This window comes from Tiliqua scincoides, chromosome 5, assembly GCF_035046505.1.
Source record: "Tiliqua scincoides isolate rTilSci1 chromosome 5, rTilSci1.hap2, whole genome shotgun sequence".
NCBI classification, from domain to species: Eukaryota; Metazoa; Chordata; class Lepidosauria; order Squamata; family Scincidae; genus Tiliqua; species Tiliqua scincoides.
In genome coordinates, this window is record NC_089825.1 from 89706290 (window position 1) to 89730012 (window position 23723).

General features: G+C 46.1%; 1 pseudogene; it reads right to left on the reverse strand.

Moving 5' to 3' along the window:
• Positions 1-251: 251 nt before the first annotated feature.
• LOC136654647 (5S ribosomal RNA) lies at positions 252-370 on the reverse strand (annotated as a pseudogene).
• Positions 371-23723: the final 23353 nt, after the last annotated feature.

The following is a 23723-nucleotide window of genomic DNA, read 5'->3' on the forward strand; positions in this document are numbered from 1 at the left end:
GGGCTGGACTAAGCTGCTTTTGTTCCTGTGGCACAGCCAAGGGTCACCTTTTTTCCCCCCTACTAACTGATGTATTTAAGAGGGACTGAAGCCCAATCCTGAGCTGCCTGGCACACAGGGTTGCTGTGGCGCCAAAATGGCTACTGCAGCATCCAATGCGCGCCAAGCAGCCCGCGGTGGCTCTTCAGGGGAAGGGGAAGTAGCCCTGCAGTAGTGGTTGGCAACCTTCAGTCTCGAAAGACTATGGCATAAGCCTACAGCACCTGGCATTCCCAGGCAGTCTCCCATCAAAGTACTAACCAGGCCTGACCCTGCTTAGCTTCTGAGATCAGACGAGATCAGGCATCTGCAGGGTAACTCAATTCTGAGGTGGCTTTTGAGCAAGTACAGAATCAAGGAGTCCCACATCAGACTGTGCAGCTCAACAATGGGCTTCGGATCTGGTGGGGCTCACACCTGCAAGTCTCGCCCCCCCTCCATCCCCACCATGCTCTCTCCCCTGCCATATATGCCTTTCTCTCCTGCTTGTGGCCTTCCTGGAGGCAGATAGTGGGCCACTGTGAGGAAACAGGATGCTGGATTAGATGGACCTTTGACCTGATCCAGCAGAACTTTTCTTATTATCTTAACTGGCATTGTATGTTCTGGTTCCAGTCCACAGTAAACTGGATTCTCAAAGTGTCTATGTAGTCTTCAAGGGTGGCACTAAATGCAATACACTGCAGTAGAGTCCTGAAGGAAATTTATGTATGGACTGGATAATAGCAGCCAGGCTATTTTAATGGCACACAGTGTGCCGCATGAGATTGTTGTATCATGGCAGGGCTAAGTCTGATGACTGAGCATTCAAGACTTCTTTGCAATAGTTATCTTCTGTCCTGGGACCCAGGGCCTCTGAGAGGAATTTTATCAGGTGGTACAAAGTTTCTTTTGGGCCCCTTTGCAAAGGTGGAGAGGTGACACAGAACAGGGGGACGATGCTGACGGGTGAGCAGAATGGGGGCAGGGAGGGTGAAACGGGGCAGGGGCGGGTGGAAAAGTCTTTGGAGCTCAGGTCTACCCATCCGGGTGGCATTGGCAGCTAGATACAGTAATATGGACAACAAAACACACTCCTAAGTCTCCCTAAAACCTTTTAAATATAGAAAATCATACAGAAAATCAGCATCATCATATTTAGGCACACACTAGTGTTGCAAGGTCAAAAGCAAACTCAAAAGCAAACTCAGTAAGCAAGAGTGGTGATCGTCTGCAAGCTTTCTTTTGTTGCCAGCAACGGACCTCTCAGGGACTCCTTGTCCGAAGCGAAGAGAGCAATGAGAGCCATGTGGGAACTCTCAGAGCCCTCAGAGAGAGCACAATTTTCCAGTGTGAGTCTTTCCCTTCTATTGGATTCTCGGAACCTCAGATTATGTGCCTTTTGTCATCTCGAACCGGACACACTTGAGCATATTCTGATCTATTGCCCAGCACACTGTACACTCCGAAAGCTGTATTTGGAGCCCTTTTTATGTCATTCTGCCAGTCCATTTATTGATCCCCTTTTTGTTCTGCTTAGTGATAATCAAATAAATATTACTATAGCAGTTGCTAGTTTTTTTATCCCAAATTAATAAAATTTTCCCCCTTCCTAAAAATTCTTTTACTTTTTCTTTTTCCTTCTTTATTTTTGGATTATTTCCCTCCTCCTCCTCCCTGCCTCATTATGTTTACCCTTTTAGTAATTGTAATAATTTTTGTGTTGTTTTACTTTGTTTATTTGTTATATGCCAATAAAGGTTGTGATAATGATATTGGATTCTGGCTCCTTTGTTTGAGGAGTCTTACATTTCATTGGCTGATGTGTGACATCAGAGATGGAGGCCTTCTCAGGATTGGTCACAGATAACTTTATGTCTTTTGCTCTTATCTTTTGGCACTCCTTACTTCTTTGACCCTGACATGTTTCAAACAGCCATTTGCTTATCTATTCAACATTCTTTCTGTCTGGGCTCATTACTCACTGTGAGCTTTCAGCTAACCTCTGTTTAAACTGTTTGAACTGTTTGAACTCAGCCTCTTGGTTTTTAATTCTCTACATGTGACTTATTCTGTGATGTAAAGTGGTATCTTCTATTCTATGTGTAAACATATATTTAATACAAGACAAACTAACTTCTTATTGTAAATAAGGATTTTAAGAGACTTTTCCCTTTATTTTAATTAAATCTAGCCCCTCCTGTCAGCTTTTAGCTCTGATAGAGGCTATTCATGAATGTTTGGCTTAATTAGGGGACTTTCCCTTATCTGTTCCTGTCTAGCTGTTATTTACAGGTGTCTGTATCTCTGTTGTTACTCAATTATATTTCTGCCTGCCAAACAAGATAAGAAGTTGCATTACTAAGACTTTCATTAAAATGCTTCTAATTGGGTGTTTTCTTAGCCTCATACTCTGATTTATGTTGCTAAGAGATACATTATTCCAATTAGCTGGAGCAAGCCATCCTGCTTGGCTACTCCCTGTATGTCGTAAATCTGTCTCTGAGTTGTAGTTTAATTTCTCTTTGAGTTGTAGAAGTATCTAAATCTGTCACTTTGAGTCTACAGAGGCGATAAGAGTCTTATCTGAGGAGTAACTTTGTACCACATTCCAGTCTCCTTGTTAGACTCTAATTAACTTTAACCAGGCATCTACCTTTTCAAGGTTGCTTTGAATTACATCTTCAAACTTGTGGCTTTAAGTTAAACTTAATAACTTTTCCCCTTTCTGTGTATTTCATGCTTTGATCTAACTATTCTGACAGCTAAGAATTCACTCTGAGCTACCATATATTGCGACTAACATTATTTACACTCTTAAAGACACTAACCATTAAGCATTAAAAGCAAACAGCCATCATACTCTCTTTGACATGAAACTTTGCTATATTGGCTTCTCCCAGCCTTCAATATATGCATACATGACTGTAATTTTGGTTTAAGGAGAAGCCTAATAAAATAAAAATGCTTTTTCTTGCCATGATTTAAGGAAGCTTGAATGCAAAAATCCCTTTTCCTTTTTAATTCTCTGTTCACTTGTTCTGACATTCAAGCTTGGGAGTGTATTTTTGATTTAAAATGAAACTAATCTGTTCAGTTTAGTTTCATTTATCATATTACTAATTAGCCTGACAGATGGAAATTCCAGCTTCTTTTCACAAACAGTGCTTTGAAGCCTGAACCTTATCTTGTCCTTGGCGGTTTGCTAAGATACATTCCTTTGCTTATTTATAGCCTGCACTTCCGACATCAGACTGAGACCAGAGAAATGCTTTTGGTTCTGAACATATAAGCATTGCATTTTTCCTATTTCTTAATATTTGTTTGTGAAATGCTAAACACATATAGGCTTTTTAAACATTTGAACATTTTCCCTATTAAGCTGCTAAGCTAATAATATATTTTAATTGCATAGCATAATCACTTGCTAAGTTTAATTTTAAACATATACATAAAGGGCTGGCTTTTATGGCCTTGCCTCACTAGAATGAAAAGTATCCTGTGTGTACCAAAACTTGCTTCTGCAGCAGCTGTAGCCCCACAGCTGTGTCCCTGAGCTCCTATTCACTCCTTCATGGTAAGCAGCTCCACAAGCCAAAGAGCTACTGTAGCAGGCCAGTTTCCTCCTAGATTTGACACTGTGTTAAGGACTATCATGTATGCATTCCTTGGTCCAGCATGTATGGCTTGCCGATAGCTGCAGCCATACTCTCGTGGTAGTGTCCCCAGCATCCTGTGTGGGCAACAAGTCTGAGTAGATAGGGAAATGTAAGATCTCAGGAAGTTTCTGGGCCCCCTTCTTTGGTTCCTGGGCTCCCTTTTTGTACCCTGGGCCCAGGTACAAATTACCCCCTTTAGCCTCCTAGGCCCTGCTGGGACTTATGAAATGGTAGACTGAGGGTGCAATCCTATCCTGTTTTCCAGTGCTGGTGCAGATGTGCCAATGGGACGTGCGTTGCATTCTGTGGTGGGGAGGCACCACAGCGCCTTCACAGAGGCCTCCTGAAGGCATGGGAACATTTGTTCCCTTTCCTTGAGGCTGCATTGCGGCTGCACCAATTTTGGAAAGTTGGATAGGATTTGGGCCCTGAGGGTGCAATCGTAACCAACTTTCCAGCACTGGCTTAGCTGTGCCAGTGGGGCATGTGCTGCATCCTGCAGTTCGGGGACACTCAAGAAGGCCTCATAAGAACATAAGAACATAAGAACAGCCCCACTGGATCAGGCCATAGGCCCATCTAGTCCAGCTTCCTGTATCTCACAGCGGCCCACCAAATGCCCCAGGGAGCACACCAGATAACAAGAGACCTCATCCTGGTGCCCTCCCTTGCATCTGGCATTCTGACATAACCCATTTCTAAAATCAGGAGGTTGCACATACACATCATGGCTTGTACCCCGTAATGGATTTTTCCTCCAGAAACTTGTCCAATCCCCTTTTAAAGGCGTCCAGGCTAGACGCCAGCACCACATCCTGTGGCAAGGAGTTCCACAGACCGACCACACGCTGAGTAAAGAAATATTTTCTTTTGTCTGTCCTAACCCACCCAACACTCAATTTTAGTGGATGTCCCCTGGTTCTGGTGTTATGTGAGAGTGTAAAGAGCATCTCCCTATCCACTCTGTCCATCCCCTGCATAATTTTGTATGTCTCAATCATGTCCCCCCTCAGGCGTCTCTTTTCTAGGCTGAAGAGGCCCAAACGCCGTAGCCTTTCCTCATAAGGAAGGTGCCCCAGCCCAGCAATCATCTTAGTCGCTCTCTTTTGCACCTTTTCCATTTCCATTTCCCTCCTCAAGGTAAGGGAATATTTGTTCCTTTACTTTGGAGCTGCATTGCTCTTATGTCAGTGCTGGAAAGTGGGTTAGGATTACGCCCTGTGGATACAATCCTAACCGACTTTCCAGCACTGAGGTAAGGGCAATGCATCCCTGACATAAGGGAACAAACATTCCCTCACCTTAAGGAGGCCTCCATGACTGCCCCCCCCCCCCAACTGTAGGATGTGATACATGCCCCATTGACACAGCTATATCAGGGCTGGAAAGTGGGTTAGGGTTAGGGCCTAAAAGAGGTATTCTAAACCAGTGCGACTGACCTATGAGTAGATGTAGGCTTTCATACATGGATCCTATGCTAGATGGTACCAAAGTAAAAGCACAGCACTGCCAGGGTTTGTGGGTTAATATACAAGCCAGAGAAGAATCTTTGCAGAAAATATTACTGGCTTTATAAGGCCACCAACCATTATGAACAGTCCAAGTTCATAACCCACAACAGTTAATTATGAATGTCAGCGCCATTATTTCTTAAAATACACTTGTGGAGATTTTTTTTAAGGCATATAATCTTGAATATCCATAAACCCAAGCCTTTGAACCTTGCTATGGAATTTTCCCCCATTCCCATGAAACTTGGAATGGCACCCTGATAAGATCTGCTGTATAGAGAGTGCAATATCTAGCTTTTTGGAATCTGAGACATAACATGGAGGCTGGTAATTTAGTTAATGCACTTTTATGAGATGCTTTATATTTGAAGAGTTTTTTTATTTCTGAATTATTCTGTTATACAATACAATATCATCCTTTTAAAAAAAAATTCACTTTGTTGAATGATAAACACACAATGAGTAGCCCATTTCTCGGTTCTTGCAACACTGGATGGCTAACCCCAGTTAACACTGGAATAACTACATTATGAGCCGATGGGCTCCCCAGCTGCTCTAAACAAAAGGAGTAGGACTGTGGTTTAATGGGTAGTGCACATGCTTTGCATACAGAAAGTCTCAGGTTCAATCCCTGGCATCTCCATGTATATCAGAGAAGAATTCCTCTCTAGAGAGCTACTGTCAGTCTATGAGCCCAATCCTATCCAACTTTCCAGCACCGGTGCTGCTGCAATGCAGCTGTGAGGAAAGGGAACAAATGTTCCTATACCTTAAGGAGGCCTCTGTGACTGCTTCCCCAGCACCGGGTTCAGTGCATGCCCCATTGGCACAGCTACACCGGCACTGCAAAATTGAGTAGGATTGGGCCCTGTGTCAGCAATGTTGACCTAGATAGACCGATGGTCTGATTCACTGTAAGGTACTTTCCTATGAACAAATAATGTACCAAGATTGGCAATAATAATGATAATAACAAGCCTCTGTACATGACGTTCAGGCATTCAGAACTACGTATTTGCATATGCCAACTTGCAAAGTGGCCCAAAGAGTTTCCATATTCTATCAGCCCAATCCTAACTAAATCTGTGTGGCGATGTAGTGGTGCAGGTGCGGCTTCTGCTGCATCTTGCAGGGGATTTTTGGCTGCTGGAAGTCTCCTCGAGGTAAGGAGACATTTATCCCTTTGTCTGAAGGAAGCCCCAGCAACTGCAATGGGTCAACTTGGACCTGTGTCCAGCTGTACATCTGGTGCAGAATCAGGTCACAAGGCTCACAATCTCTATGACTTGCTTCTTCCCTGCACTGCCACACGGAGGGCTAAATAACTCTTTGGGACTACTAACTCTTCTAGACTACAGGCGCTTGACACCTGTGGTAACAATGTCAGGTGCTCTTGGAAAATTACATTTCCCACAGTCCCTGGTGTCCTGGGCACTGCTATATATCAGGGGTGTCCAAAGTTTTTGGCAGGAGGGCCACATCGTCTCTCTGACACTGTGTCGGGGGCCAGGGGAAAAAAAAGAATTAATTTACATTTTTAATTTATTTCAAATTTGAATAAACTTACATACGTTTACATAAATGAATATATTAAAGATGAACTTATATGAATGAATGAAGGTCTTGCAATAGCTCAAGGCCTATAAAAGACCTTGCACAAAGCAAGGCTGGCCTTTCCTTTGCTGCCACTACTGCATCACAGATGTGAAACAGCAACCAGTGGAGGGAGCCCTCATCCCAAAGCTCATGTGAGAGGTTAAACAGCTGCCCTCATGCTGAGAGCAGTTGCATTGGGCAAGGGCCACAAGTGGCCCCAGGGCCGGGGTTTGGGCACCCCTGCTATATATGTTCAGGACACCAGGGAGGGGGAAGGGAAGGAGAAACAGACCTCTCTTCCTACTACTGCTTCAGTAGCTGTTGCCAGGTAAGTGGGGTAGTGAGAATGGGATACTCTTTTCCAGCCTCTTGAACATAAGAACATAAGAACATAAGAACAGCCCCACTGGATCAGACCATAGGCCCATCTAGTCCAGCTTCCTGCATCTCACAGCGGCCCACCAAATGCCCCAGGGAGCACACCAGATAACAAGAGACCTCATCCTGGTGCTCTCCCCTACATCTGGCATTCTGACTTAACCCATTCCTAAAATCAGGAGGTTGCGCATACACATCATGGCTTGTACCCCATAATGGATTTTTCCTCCAGAAACCCATCCAATCCCCTTTTAAAGGCGTCTAGGCTAGACGCCAGCACCACATCCTGTGGCAAGGAGTTCCACAGACCGACCACGCGCTGAGTAAAGAAATATTTTCTTTTGTCTGTCCTAACCCGCCCAACACTCAATTTTAGTGGATGTCCCCTGGTTCTGGTATTATGTGAGAGTGTAAAGAGCATCTCCCTATCCACTCTGTCCATCCCCTGCATAATTTTGTATGTCTCAATCATGTCCCCCCTCAGGCGTCTCTTTTCTAGGCTGAAGAGGCCCAAACGACGTAGCCTTTCCTCATAAGGAAGGTGCCCCAGCCCCGTAATCATCTTACGGGATCATCAAGAACCAATCATCAAGATCATCAAGAACCAAAGAGAAACTACCAGGGGAATGGCACTTTGTTCAGAATAAAACCAAGCATTATAGGTATAGTAAATGTGTAATCTGACTGCTATTCTAGCAGCTACTCTGACTGCCCATTCATTTCTGGACACAATTCAAGGTACTGATGTTGGCCTTTAAAGTCCTTTAGAGCTTGGGCTGGGATATCTTCTGTATGAGATGACCTGCCTCTGAAGTCATGTGGGGGGACCCTCCTACACATGCCAAGATTGGCTGATGCTCAGTTGTCAGCAACAAAGTGGCACAGCCTTCTCTGTGGTGGTGCCACAGCTTTGGTATGCCCTCCCACAAATTTTATCTTCCCTCTCAGTCTCCCAGCAGGGCTTAGAAACCCTTTTGTTTCTCATTGCTTTCTCCCTTTAGTTTATTGCTTAACTCCTCCTCGTTTTTGGGCAGGAGGTCTGGTCTAGAGGGTTGAGCCTCCATTTGCCTGAAGATAACATTCGAAGGTCGCCAGTTTGAGGCCACCGGCACCGTGCGACCTTGAAGCAGCTGACAAGCTGAGCCGAGCTATTCCATCTGCTCTGAGCGTGGGAGGATGGAGGCCAGAATGTGAAACCAGATCAAGAAAGAAACATCTGAATGTTGTGGTTTCTTGAAAGATAGAAACCTTCTTTCAAATTGTAAAAATCCCTTCGGGGATTTAATTTGCCTGCCTCTGTAAACCGCCTGGAATAAAGTCTAAGGAGAAATCTGAGGACCAAGAAAGGCAGTATAGAAATACCTGTATTATTATTATTATTATTATTATTATTATTATTATTATTATTATTATTATTATTATTATTGATTTGTGGTATTATTTCATTGTAGTTTTATGCTATTTACTATATTTGTTTGATCCCATTGTTTTTAATATTATGCTGTAAGTCACCTTGGGCACCTTGAAAGCAAGGGAAAACGTGGGATATAAGATTGCCATCCTGTACATGCCTGGGAATAAGTTCCATTGTACTCAGTGGAACTTACTTCTGAGTAGAGTAGATTGAGCTCTAAGGGAGCAATCCAGCACACATGCTCTGTCGGCGCAAGTCCCTTGCGCCAGCCGATGAAAGTTGTGAAAGTGCCATAAAGCACTTTTGCGCCACTCTCAGAGGAGGGAGGCCAGCCCAAGCCTCTTGGGCTGGCACAAAAGGTAAGCCTGTCCTGGCCAAGTCAGGCTGGCACAGAGGTCTGGAGGGTGTGGGGAGGGCAGGGCGGGAAGGATGGGTGACAAGTGAGGAGGGTAGGGCCAGGATTCGGCACTTATGCGGAATCCGATGTTCCCAGGCAGCCTGGGGCAGCTCTGGATGCATGGATCTGCACCATCTCTTGAGGTGGTGCAGATCCAAGTAGCCCCACTGGGGCTGCTGTGGTGTTACTTGGGGATAAGGGGAAGTGAGTCACTTTGGGCCCCAACCCTGCCTTGGATGCAGGCCATGCCCACCAGCCTGCCTGCTCCAGGGCAGGTTAAGATTGGGCTGTCCATGTTTTAAAATAAATGAGGCTGCAATCCTAAGCACACTTTCCTGAGAATAAGCCCCATTGAACAAAATAGGACTTACTTCTGAGTAGACCTGATTGTGCCCTGAATGAATCATCTGAACTGGGTCATTCCATGTTTGGGCAACCTCACTAGCTGCATGTCATATGGGCCAGGCTCAGACCTCTGGATGTCTGAGGTGGGGTGGTAATCATGTGCCCTCCAAGACCGCTATGGACAAGTAGAGCTTGACCTTGCAGTTTGTCTCTCCCCTCAACTGGGTGAGCAAAACATACCTGGCCTGCAAAACAATACATTGTGTTAGGCGTCTTTCAAGAGTGTATGCTACTTGGATCCACCATGAGTGGAAAATGTGAGACTAAAATGTTTTAAAGGACAATAAATGCAATAAATACACTTTTATTACATCTCTCCTGCCCAGCTAATGGTCTATGAAATGGTCTGTGATTTGATCCGATTTTGTTCTAGTGCTGTTCTTCCTTTCTCCACTCACCCTCATCTTGAGCTCCTTACTTATGAGATCAAATGCACATTGAGCAGCAGAAGCAACCAAGTTATTAAAGATCACTTCCAGGAAGAACCAACAGTCTCATCTCTCCCCACCTAAGGGGCTCTCTCCATCTTGCTTGCTTGCTACATATTTCCCCCTCCTGTCTTTGATTGAGAGACTTCTCTGAAGAGATGGCCCAAGAAGTACCCATCTTGACTTTATTATTGCTGAAGTTGGGAGCCATCATTTCTAATTAGGCTCTTCCTTTGAAAGACCAGCCTCCTGCCCACAGTGGATGCTCTTTTGAAAAACTGCTCATCTGCCATGGAAACCAGGAAGCGAAAGCAAACAACTTTCCCTTTGGTGCATCGTGATCTTTTGCCCCAGGGTAAGTCTTTGCACCAGACTTTTCCTTTCAAGAAACATACCTCGAACAGGTGTTGCAGTCTGCCCTTTGTCCTGTGCCTGGTTAAGGCTTGACTTTTGGGTTCCATCCAGGGAAAGCAAAAGTGAAGACAGGCACAGTATTTCAAAAGCAGCCACAAAAAGTTTTTCACACCGCTTTGCAATTTGCCAGACAGAGAGCCATGTCAGCAAGCCAAATGCCAGTTCAGCTGTGTTGTCCATGCTCCAGCTGAGCTGTCCGCCTTTAAACCAAAAACACCCAAAATGACTTTTTAACAGTGCAAGCCTAAGCATGGCTACCCAGGAGTAAGCTCCACTGAGTTTAATAAGACTTGCTCCCACGTAAGCGTGTTTAGGATTGCAGCCTAAGTGGCATGTGTAAACTTATTTATGTATACATGAGAGTGTTGATGATGTCACAGATGCTAACCAACTGATACCTTCCACTGCCAGTTTTTTTTCCAGTCACTGTAAACTTGCAGAACCATTTTATCACAGTTCACCCTTTTTTCCCCAGTGCCAATTTCATGATCTAAATTGCTTCCCCAATTTGTCCCATAGGGCAAACCATACAGATACCACGGTTATCACCCTTGTCCAGAGCAGCAACCCCCATCCAAATAAGAAGTCCCAACAACTGCATTTAGCCTTTAACAAACCTGTGGGCTGCCAATCATGTGGGTCTTGCACAGTCTTATCTACTTGGACCCTGTGTCTGGGGAAAAAAACAACAGCACAGGCCTGCTGCCCATGTAGAGCTCAGCACTCAGTTCCATGGACAAGAATGCCCTCTGAACTAGTTAACTTGTAATGAAAACCTCCCTCTCCCCAATTCTGAGCTGGAGGGAGGAGAACTGGGGGATTAACTGATCAAGTAAGCAGGTTAAGCTAATTACCCATGTAAATTCCCTCACTTTGCTGTGGGATCAGGAGACAGGAAAATGTAGCTTTATTACACTAATTGAATAGAAGGCTGGGGCCTTACTTCTTATTCCCTGAGGGGCTCCTTAAGACCTTTCCTTACTAAACAAAACACAAAAGGGAATGCGCCCCTGTTCTTCTCAGCTGGAAAAGCCCATAAGGGGGGGAAAAAGAAGGGAAGGGGGAAAAACCTACTTCACCTTTCTGTCTCCCTCTGTGCAAATTAATTTAAAATAAATTAAAACATACAAAACACAGGCTACACCTGGTTTTTAATTCTTTTTTTCTTCTTTTAATTTTTTTCTTCTAGTGGCCAGTGGTGTTTTTCACGTGGCAGGGGATTTCAAGCGGCCAAAATGCAAAAGATTGTAAATCCTTCACACAATTTTATGGCCAGGAATTTAAAAAGCCAGGGAGGTACCCAAAAGATTGTTCAGTGGCAAGGAAGCTTGATAGTGCCAAGATCTCCAGAGCTTGGCCGAGGAACCACTTGGCCTGAACCACTTGGTAAGGCCACACCTGGAGTATTGTGTCCCATTCTGGTCACCACATCTCAAAAAGGACATAGTGGAAATGGAAAAGGTGCAAAAGAGAGCGACTAAGATGATTACTGGGCTGGGGCACCTTCCTTATGAGGAAAGGCTATAGTGCCTCTTCAGCCTAGAAAAGAGGCTCCTGAGGGAGGACATGATTGAGACATTCAAAATTATGCAGGGGATGGACAGAGTGGATAGAGAGATGCTCTTTACCCTCTCACACAACATCAGAACCAGGGGACATCCACTAAAATTGAGTGTTGGGAGAGTTAGCACAGACAAAAGAAAATATTTCTTTACTCAGCATGTGGTTGGTCTGTGGAACTCCTTGCTACAGGATGCTGTGATGGTATCTGGCCTGGACGCCTTTAAAAGGGGATTGGACAAGTTTCTGGAGGAAAAATCCATTATGGGTTACAAGCCATAATGGGTATTTGCAACATCCTGATTTTAGAAATGGGCTACCTCAGAATGCCAGATGCAAGGGAGGACCCCAGGATGCAGGTCTCTTGTTGCCTTGTGTGCTCCCTGGAGCATTTGGTGGGCCAATGTGAGATACAGGAAGCTGGACTAGATGGGCCTATGGCCTGATCCAGTGGGGCGGTTCTTATGTAAGGACTTGGCCTGAGGAGCAACTGACGGCATGTGGGTTCAGGCCTCAGACTTCACTTCAGACATAGAGGTTTATAGGAGTATCCAACATTACCCCCTGTGATTGGCACAGGGCCTTCCCGTCCATGAAACGAATGATGCCATTTGCATTGGGAGCAATTTGGGGTCTGGCAAACAGACATTTGCCCAGTGTGTTCTGCATTGCCTGCTTTGGTTCAAGAACTCACAAAGAGGAAGGAGTTGCCCTGCAGATGCCTGGTCTCGGAAGCTAAGCAGGGTCAGGCCTGGTTAGTACTTGGATGGGAGACCGCCTGGGAATACCAGGTGCTGTAGGCTTATAGTATACCATAGTCTTTCGAGACTGTAGGTTGCCAACCAACAAGCAAGGAGTGTGTAGGTTGGGAGCAGCAGGGACACAGCTGGAGCAGAGGTCAGTGCTATCGGCCTCATCATAATATTTATCATTGGTGATGATGATAACAACTACTACTACAACTACTGCTGCTGCTGCTGCTGCTACTACTACTACATGAAACACAGTCAACAATGAACAAAATTTGAAGATATCATTGACTGGCTTACGGTATGATGATGATGATGTTGGATACTCATTATTGTCATTGTTTTGTAATGTTTTCACACATGCACTGCTACTTTGTCTTTTACACAAACTAGATACACACAGCCACAACAGGCACACTATTGGAAGGACAAGTTCTCTTGTGGGACTATCTACCCACTTTCAGGGCAAAAAGCAGGCCACAGCCTTGAAGTTCCTATTCAGACCACGGATCCGTCTAGCTTGGTATTGTCTATCTATAGTACTGACTCTTCAGGGTTTCAGATGAGAGTCTTTGCCCAGTGGTCCCTGCAGATGTCAGGGATTGAATCTGGGGCCTTCTGCATGTAAAGGAGGTGCTCTACCATCAAGCTATCAGGTTCTAACTCCTAACAAGAAATTTCTCCTGTCTGCCCTTTTATGACCAGGACAGACAGACAAAGACCAGCAATGTTTAGACTTTCTTATCTCATGGTATCCTGACAAGATGCTAAAATGGTCAAGGCACACCATCAGTTCTTTGACAATTGACAAGATACACAATGCTGCTGGTGTGGGGCTCACATCCCCCAATAGCCCAGCTAATGAATGATTAGTAACTCCCCCCAAATCCCATGGGACACCTACACAACATTCGTGGCACACGAATGTGCCATGACACACTGGTTGAAAATTGATGGACAAAACAGACAGGGTTTTCTAGTTATCAGGGCTGGGGCTGCTATTCAAACCAGGGATCATATTTTGATTCTTTTGTAGTGAGTGGCATGAGGTTATTTTAACCCATTTTGGCCTGGCCCACAGGTGTACGCATTTGGTCCCTGTTGCATATATGCAACATTGGACAGGAATGGCTTAAGGTCACCCTACACCTGCTGATTTCCATGTAATTTCTGTCAAAGCCTGGGTGGGATATACTGCCCCAACTGAAGCACAGATTCACCCTGCTTAAGATTTTTTTTAACCATAGGCTTCAAAATGTAAAACACAACAGTTTTCATTTAAAAAAATGAGTACAGGAAAAATTCTGGTTTAAAAAAAAAGAAAAAACTGAAGAGGCTGATGCCTGCCCAGTCCAGGTGAGGCTGAGCTCCCAGAGAGGTTTGGAGAAAGCAGGTCTAGCAGAGGAGCCTTTAACAAGCAGCATGAACACAAAACCAATAGGCAAGGGCCCTATATCCACTGAAAGGTTGAAAATCAAGACTGACCGGCCAGCCACCTTCAGAACCCTGGACAGGCCCCAAAGAGTAACTGACTTGTTAGGACAAGTAGGGTACTTGGTGGGCTTTTATATCCTCCACTGGCCTCCCTGGGCTCCACCCACTTGCTGAGTAGAGAACCTTAAAGGGGCAGTCCTCCAACCGTGTACCCCATCACCACTCCACCAAACACAGCATCTGGTGTGCTGCCTGCACTGATAAAGGAGTTCTATGAAGTATAAAGCACACCAGGGTGAGGATACTGCCCTCTCAACGGCATTCAGATCAGGGCTTGCAAGGAGTTTCTGCCTTGAGGCAGAAGTTTTTTTTTTTGGTTTTCAGATGATCACTGGCTGCTGAGCTGAGGCTTATTGCCAGGGCCTTAGCAGTCTGGACCACAAGCCATTTGGACTCAGTGAGCTCCCTTCCTCAGAAGTTCAGGCCTCTGTTTGTAGTCGGTGGCATGACGGTGCCCCTACCCCATAGCACTAGTGCTCCAAATTCAACCCACCCAGCTCAAGCCACCAAAGATTCACAGTGCACGAAAGAGTCACTCAGCTCACTGCTGGGAGCACCAGCAAAAAGGCCGGCACCTTCCCATCTGCGCCTTCCCATTGCATCTCCCACCGGTCGTCAGAGCAGGCACATCAGTAGGAGAGGTGGGAGGGGTGAAGGAGGGTGGAACAGGGCAAAATGGGGCGAGGAGTGAGAATGGGTGGTTCGGGTCTGGGAAGGGGGTGGGTTCAGCAGTAGCAGCTGCTGCCAAAGTCTAACCCCCTTCCCAGACGTGATCCCAGCTATTTAGCTAGTGCAAATTTGTGTAGATCCCCCACACCACAGAAGCTTACCCCCAGGTAAGGGAAATTTGTTCCCAGAGGGGACCTCCACAACTACCCCCCCACCATAAGATGCAGCAGCAGCTGTTTTAGTACCACTGCATCAGTGGGGACAGGATTGGGCCATCAGTGTAGACCAGGGGTGCTCACACTTTTTTGGCTCGAGTGCTACTTTGAAACCCAGCAAGGCCCGGAGATCTACCAGAGTTTTTTTTACAATGTTCGCGCCATCATAACATATAACATTTATGTGTACAATGTATGTTGGTGTACCTTGAGCCCCACTGAGTATAACAGGACTTACTCCTGAGTAGACATGCCTAGGATTAGGCTGTGAGGCTGCAATCCTAGCCACACTTACCTGGGAGTAAGCCCCATTGAGTACAATGGGCCTTACTCCCGGCGTTTCCTCCCAGAGGCACCTGAAGGGGGGGGCTCGGCACTCCGCAATCTACTCATTTTGCCTCGCGATCTACCAGTAGATCACGATCCACCTATTGAGCACCCCTGGTGTAGACAATACTGAGCTATTGGGACAAAGGATCTGATGCCTACAAACCTCAAAACATGTTTACCAGCCACCTGCTTGATGACCAACTGAACCAAAGAGTGCAAAATAATAAAATAGGCCTCATTATATCACTGGTTTATCCTGAGCCCAATCTCTGGGGGGGGGGGGGGAAATGCAGGCCAAACCATCATTAAGACCCATCTTGTCATGCCTTAGCTCTGCTGGTTGCCTTGAAAGAAAAGAAACCGAACTGGAACCAAAGCCCACAGGGCTGGCAGAGGATTTCAAAGTTCTGAAAACGTTCCAAGAATGCGCCTAAAGATTTCTTCTGGAAGGGATTTTACGCACGAAAATCACCAAAAGCTGTAGGCCAGCTGTGCAAGACAGAGAATAGACTGGGTCTGGGTGAGGGGAGGAATCAGGATTCAAGGACTTGTACAGTAAGTGGGAGGAGACAGCATTCTCCCGTCCTCTCTCAAAGAGCAGACAGCATGGAGCCCAGACATTAAGTAATCGTCAGCACCCTGAAATAATGCCCCTTTCCCAACGCTATGTGGGAACAGCCAGCTGCAGCATCTCAGCCGTTATCCATTCCACCTCTCACTTCCCACCGTTTACAATTCAAGGTCCAAGATTGAGCAGCACACATTCCATGTTGCCCGGGCGAAAGTTTTATGACTCAACGCAAGGATCAGAGAAGCCACTCTAGGTAACGAGGATTCTTTCAATCAACCACCTCTGGAAGAAAAGACAAAATAGAAACCCTGCCACCCATATATGGAAGGGAAGAGCAGTTTGTTTTAAATATAACCTAACTGATAGAAAAGAATTACTGACCATATTTTCTTGTGTGTTGGAAACCTCAGATGTGAGGGAAGTCACTTGGAGGCACTAGCATAGCTAAGCAGGGGCTGGGGTGTACAGGCGCTAGGTACCACACATGAAGGGGTGTCAAGAGGTGACACCTTCTGAGGGGGAGTGTATGGGGGTGCCAAAAATTTATGTGCCCCCGAGTGCCAGTTGCCCTAGTTACACCCTGCTTGGAGGGGACAATTTGAACTGGAAAAACAGCAAGAGGGTGAAAAGTTTTGTTTTGTTTTTTCCCCACTGATTCTCCACTCTCAGGTCTTCCTCCAGGGATTTCTTTAAAAAACAAACAAACCCCAGAAATCCAAGACTTTGGGATGCGATACACACATTTGTATTTCAGGCATTGTAACTACTAAAGGAGTAGTTTGCCCCTTGCAACCACCAGCTCAGTTTCTTGTCCCCAGCAGTAATTAGCAGGAAAATCACTTTTCAGATACTTACAGCACAATCCTAGGCACGTCTACTCAGAAGCAAGTTCCACTGAGTTCAAGTGACTTTATTCCCAGGTTAAGTATGTATAGGATTGCAGCTTCAGGGTGTTTAGCCTGAAGCCTAGAAAAGAGCCTAGAAAAGAGACGCCTGAGGGGGGACATGATTGAGACATACAAAATTATGCAGGGGATGGACAGAGTGGATAGAAAGATGCTTTTTACCCTCTCACATAACACCAGAACCAGGGGACATCCACTAAAATTGAGTGTTGGGAGAGTTAAAACAGACAAAAGAAAATATTTCTTTACTCAGCGTGCGGTTGGTCTGTGGAACTCCCTGCCACAGGATGTGGTGATGGCAACTGGCCTGGACGCCTTTAAAAGGATTGGACAAGTTTCTGGAGGAAAAATCCATTACGGGGTACAAGCCATGATGTGTATGCGCAACCTCCTGTCTTTAGAAATGGGTTATGTCAGAATGCCAGATGCAAGGGAGGGCACCAGGATGAGGTCTCTTGTTATCTGGTGTGCTCCCTGGGGCATTTGGTGGGCCGCTGTGAGATACAGGAAGCTGGACTAGATGGGCCTGTGGCCTGATCCAGTGGGGCTGTTCTTATGTTCTTATGTTCTTATGTTGTTCAAACACTTTTCTGAGTAGGTGAAAGAAATCAAGCATGTGGGATGAAGTTCACCCCCAGCCACAAATACGCTTTGCCCCTTCAATACCCTTCAGTATAAATGCCCTTGGATGCTTGCACTTTGAGTAGCAAGCCCCCCCCCACCCCCCACTTGTGCTTCAGACTTGCCGTTTGTGCTAGGGAGAGGGGCTGGATGGCTGGAAAAGTGTAAGATTATTTCCATTCAACCCTGGATCTGAATGCATTTTCTTTACTGACCATATCTCCTCCCACAGTTTCCTCAGCTCTGTACATCTGTCCGGCTCAAAGCTGTGACCTTTTTCAACTGTGCAAACCCACTCCATCCAAAATCTGAGGTCAAGTCCTTTCTGGCTGGAAGTCTGAGCTCCTGACTTTTATCCTCCTTTCCCAATCCAGTTGATTAAGTTCCCCAGACATGTTTTTGGATGAGCCTACAAAGATTTGGGGTCTAAAATGCCTTTGGGGTCTCTCAGAGACAGAAAGGGAACTCCCCCCCTCACCCCGGCTGCTGCATTAAACCCCGCACACTGGAACTGAGGCAGGAAATAGCTGTCAAGGGAAGACTGAAGAATTTGCTTTACAGTGGTGGTGGCGGCAGGTCCGTCAAAATGAAGAGGAATTATTGTATATATACTTTGGAAGGTGAGGCTGTAGATGTCAAAAGCCAGCAGGCTGTCCTAAGAAACAGTGGGGTGACTTAACAGGAATCAGCCGCTTTGGGGTCCAAGCTGTTCCAGAAATCACACCCGCAGCACATTCCTAAATGCGTGTCTCTCTTGATCACCTCTCCTTTTTATCTCCCAAACTATTTCTTTTCCAAAAGGGATGTGTAAAGCCCTTGAGACACTGGTATCCAAATCTCATCACAAACACCTTTCCTCATCGTCACTTGAGTCATTAACACAGAGTATTGCATGTTCTTCTTTGTTGGCCCTTCCTCTGATACTTAAATATCCCAGTCAGACACCTGGTCAAGAATGCGCTGCAGCCCACCTAGGTTTGGGGCTAGTGCTGGCAGCTGAACTGGACCGATGGGATGTGCTAGATTTAGGGGTTAGGCAGTTATTGTTGGTGAATAGATGTAAACTGGATCCAGTGTCTCTGAAAGCAGCTCCTGTTGGTAAAGCCTGAGAAAGGTAGGAGTCAGCAATGGGAGAAGCCAGGTCATGCTGGGGTCTGACTGAAAGGAGTGAGGTAACCAGCCCAGCCTATAGGCAAATAAGCCAGGACTAACATTCACCTGGCCCAGGAAAGTTTTATACAAGGCTGACCACAAATCAAAAGGTTCGGGCCTGAACACAGAAAGGCAGTTTCTTGCTTTTCAAATTTTCTACCTTCAGGAAAACCAGACTAAGGATCTACCATGGACCCCAAGCTGCTGCAGAGGATGTTGAGACATGCTGTAGACTGTACATTCAGTCCATGAGGGTCAGTGGCCAAGTCTGTTGAGCCTTGCTGGCATTCTGTATTGCAGGGGCAGAGTTGCAGCAGTGGGCAAGCTATCTTTGTGGGAAGCTCATCTGGCATTCTGTCTTTTCACTGAGGAACCAAGAGTGCATCAAAACAGATTGTAACTCCCAGCTTGCTTCTCAGAACGTTTGTGATGATCCCAAGGATACAAGAAGAGCTTGCTGGATCAGACAAGTGAAAAGGCATAGTGAGGAGGAGTGGGGCCAAATCAGGCAGTAGGATAGGAATAGGCAAGGTATGATTACAGAAGGCTATGCTGAGGTTACTCCTGAGGGACATTAAGCATCTTTGCTATGAAGATGTGTCCATCACTGTGTCCATCCAATGGTCCACACAGCCTAGACCTGTCCTCTCTGAGTGGCAGTGTCGCAGTTCCACTGTAGCTCACAGGCAGAGCACCCATCTTTCCTATGGAAGGTCCCAAGTTCAATCCCTGGTATTGTCAGATAGCACTGAGAAAGACCCCTCATTGAAACTCTACCACAGATGGATCAGCAGAAGACAGCTTTGTATATCTATTTTTCCATGATCGTGCCCAGTCCAACTACCTGAGATCCTCTTCAATGGAAACGTTGAGGACTGGATCTAGTTCTGGTGCTTTACCACTGAGCATTGCCTCCTCCCTAACCAAGGCTGCAATCCTGTAAATATGCACCTGGGAGTAAGTCCCATGCAACTGAATGAGACTTACTTCTGAGTAGGCATGTGTAGGAGTGTGCCGTAATAGTGCCTCTTGGGATCCATTTCCATATAGATGTTACTCTGTCTCCAACACAGATAGTCTCACATTCCATCTTTTGCACAAATATCCATCAATTGCACGCTGGTTTCTTTGTTCTGCCCGTCTGTCCCCCTCCCCACCCACCCACCCATCTTGCTGAGCATGATGGATACCTGATGGAGGTTGATGGTTGGACTTTTACCCACTCCACCTCCTCAACATGCCAAGCGAGGCTGCTTCCCAATGATTTCTTGCCTTCATTTTCTTGCTGGCTTTAATGATTGTGTTTACTAAATGTATTTTAATGTGCTAACCTTCCACCTCCAGAATAGATGTGTATTGATCCAGCAGGGAAACAGGCCGAAAGGCTGCTGTTATAACAAATAGCTGCAAAGCACTCTCACTTTTTAACTTATTGGCACAGTCATAACAATTTCTAGGAAAAAAAACAACAACTTTATGTCTTGTTCAATTGTGTGCAACAGCCTGGGAATGCAAACAGCGGTACCATAGACACTTTGGGTGCCCTTTGGGGAGAAAAGCGGGATAAAAATTGGATAAATTTATTTTTCACATTTCTATGCTGTCCTTCCTCAAAGAAGCTCAGGGTAGTGTCCAGTACTGGTCACCACATCTCAAAAAAGATATAGTGGAAATGGAAAAGGTGCAAAAGAGAGCAACTAAGATGATTACGGGGCTGGGGCGCCTTCCTTATGAGGAAAGGCTACAGCGTTTGGGCCTCTTCAGCCTAGAAAAGAGACGCCTGAGGGGGGACATGATTGAGACATACAAAATTATGCAGGGGATGGACAGAGTGGATAGGGAGATGCTCTTTACACTCTCACATAATACCAGAACCAGGGGACATCCACTAAAATTGAGTGTTGGGCGGGTTAGGACAGACAAAAGAAAATATTTCTTTACTCAGCGTGTGGTCAGTCTGTGGAACTCCTTGCCACAGGATGTGGTGATGGCGTCTAGCCTGGACGCCTTTAAAAGGGGATTGGACAAGTTTCTGGAGGAAAAATCCATTACAGGGTACAAGCCATGAGGTGTATGCGCAACCTCCTGATTTTAGAAATGGGCTATGTCAGAATGCCAGATGCAAGGGAGGGCACCAGGATGCAGGTCTCTTGTTATCTAGTGTGCTCCCTTGGGGCATTTGGTGGGCTGCTGTGAGATACAGGAGGCTGGACTAGATGGGCCTATGGCCTGATCCAGTGGGGCTGTTCTTATGTTCTTATGTTCTTTCCCTCCTTTTGTCCTCACAACAACCCCGTGAGGGAGATGAGGCTGAGAGAGAAGGACTGCCCCAAGATCACTCAGGAAGCTTCATGGCTGAACAAGGATTTGAACTTGGATGTTCCAGACCTTAAGCCCAGCTCCCAAACCACTACACCATCCTGGCTCTCTGCTGCCTCCATTGCTGTTGCTGCTCCCCAACACACACCAGCCTTGGTGGCCCATCCCACTTCTACCATTTGAAATTAACAGCAGGGGGAGGAGTGGACTGGCAGTCAGGAAAGAGATGCCAGGAAACAGGGCTGGTACATCCATGAGGTTAACCAGAAGCATCACTAGGATTGATGTCTCCTAGTGCAAGAGCTCATTGTATCACCCCCATGATAGACCTCCTCCTGTACCAGACCATACCAGACCTGAGATCAGGACCAGGCAGTTGTGTTTTACTTTCTTGGTTATTTGGCTATAACTTTTGATAGAATACAGATATGTCAATGTGGTTTGTTCCATTGCATTCTACATTAAATTACACATTGAATGATGGGATTATTCAAAAACACAAAGATTTTCATAATTTTGGCAGTAGTGGTGTCACTCCCCCCCCCCCAAGTACATCAACTGGTGCAGTCTGCACCCCCCTAGCAACACCACTGAGGTCAACCGAAGCAGTTGCCTTAGGCAACAGATTAGCTGGTGGTGCCCACCTCCATCTGCCTGCTTTCTTCCATTGCTCCTCTTCCTCTCATTTCCTGGGTTGGAAAAAATGTGGCATCAGATAAAGCATCATTCTATGAAGAATGGGGGTGGGCTGGGGCCAAGGGGTAGCTAGCTGGAGTGCACTCTTTCAAACACTCCCCAAGTGCTGCCCAGTTTCTGGAGTCCACTGGGGCTGGCTGCGGGGCTTGGTGGTGCAGCCCAAGCACAGATTTACCACCTTCATGAGGATGATCTACATGATAGGGTAGTAGCCTCTGGAGGGTACATGAAACACTGATGTTAATGCCTCAGGCATTAATCTGCTGCCTAAGAGCCAAAGGGCACATTAATAATAATAATAATAATAATAATAATAATAATAATAATAATAATAATAATAATAATAATAATAATAATAATAACAGTATTTATATACCGCTTTTCAACTAAATGTTCACAAAGCGGTTTACAGAGAAGAATCAAATAACTAAATGGCTCCTTGTCCCAAAAGGGGGTCACAATCTAAAAAGATGCAAAAAGAATACCAGCAGACAGCCACTAAAATAGACAGTGCTGGGGTGAGATGGGCCAGTTACTCTCCCCCTGCTAAAAAAATGGAGCACCCACTTGAAAAAGTGCCTCTTACCCAATTAGCAGGGATTACATTACAAATAGTAATATTTGTAATGTACATTACAAATAGTACATTATTTTAAATGTACCACTGGCTCTGTTGGACTGGGGGGGGGGGAGGCTTAACCCTTCACCCCACCATGTTCTTGATCCATATCCTTGCAGCCACTATTAAAAAAAGAGCAAGGGAAAGCCCAATCCTAAACTGCATTGGCGCAGCCAGATTATATGATCGGTGCTGCATGCAGTACAGCTCAGGAGGCAGCTGGAGGTCTCCTCTGGGTAAGGGAATATATTTCCCCTTTCCCTGAGTAAAGCTCCAGCCGACCCTATTGGGCTTCTTGGATCTGTGGCAGCTGTGCAGCAGTTATATCACTGTGTAAGGTTGCTCAGGTTGGAAAAGGGATTAGGGTGCAGGGTTAGGATACAGCAGAGGCCTCCCCTGCTGACCCTCTCCCGGGCCCAATCCTTCCCCATTCTGTCCTCCTCCCAACCAAAAATGCCCCCTCCCCACCTCCAACCACCTTCCCACCACCCAGCCCCCAGGCTGACCAGCGCAAACATACCTGTGCCGGCTGGCACAGAGTCGGGAACTGGCATGGACCTCCATGCCACCCCAGCTGACTCTTGAGTATGCCTGTACCCTAATCCCTTTTCCAGCCCTTTTCCAGAAGGTTGAAAATGTGGCAAAGGCTCATATTTTGTTTGCTCCTACTCAAGAGTCAGCTGGGGTGGCATGGAGGTCCATGCCAGTTCCCGACTCTGTGCCAGCTGGCACAAGTATGTTTGCACTGGTCAGCCTGGGGGCTGGGTGGTGGGAAGGTGGTTGGAGGTGGGGAGGGGGCATTTTTGGTTGGGAGGAGGACAGAACGGGGAAGGATTGGGCCCGGGAGAGGGTCAGCAGGGGAGGCCACATTTTCAACATTCTGGGCCAGCATGGAGACAGCGGTGCTGGCCCAATGTCCAATTAGGATTTCACCATAAGTTTCTTACGGATGTTGCATTTAATGCCCCATGTCATGTGGCCATGCCTCCCCCTAAGCTCTGCGCCATTCTGTGGTTCTCCTAACCTGGAACTCCTGGTCCTGATGTTTCAGTACTGAGTAGGTAACACTCTGTCAAAGAACACAGCAGGTGGAAAAAGTGAAAAGAGAAGGGCCATGTGGGAGTGGAAGGGCATGTCCATTCCCAGCAATGCTGCTTCTACACAGTGTCGAAAAAAATATTCTAAAAGCTTTGAACCAAATTGGTTCTGCTTTTGTATCAAGTTTTCCCCTCTCTGCTTGCCTCATGTTTGAGGGCAGCTGGCTCTCTCAGGGGCTTTGTGAGCCCCCTGCTGCTTTGTATCCTGCCCCCCACCTGTCTGTGTGACATCACAATTAGTTGTGGTAAACACAGTTTACAATGGTGACGTCAGAGAAGGCAAATTATTAATTTAGTCATACATACACACACACCACTTCCTTTGATGGGAGCAGCCCTACGATCCTCTCTTCTCCTGAATCTGTTTTCAATGTCACAGCACAGCAAAATGTCAAATCTCAGCTCTGGAATAAGTAAAATAATAAAAACAAATGCGTGTCTGAACATGTGCAGAGTGCACTCCGCCTGTCCTTAAATAATCACTACTTATTCATTTGAGATTGGGA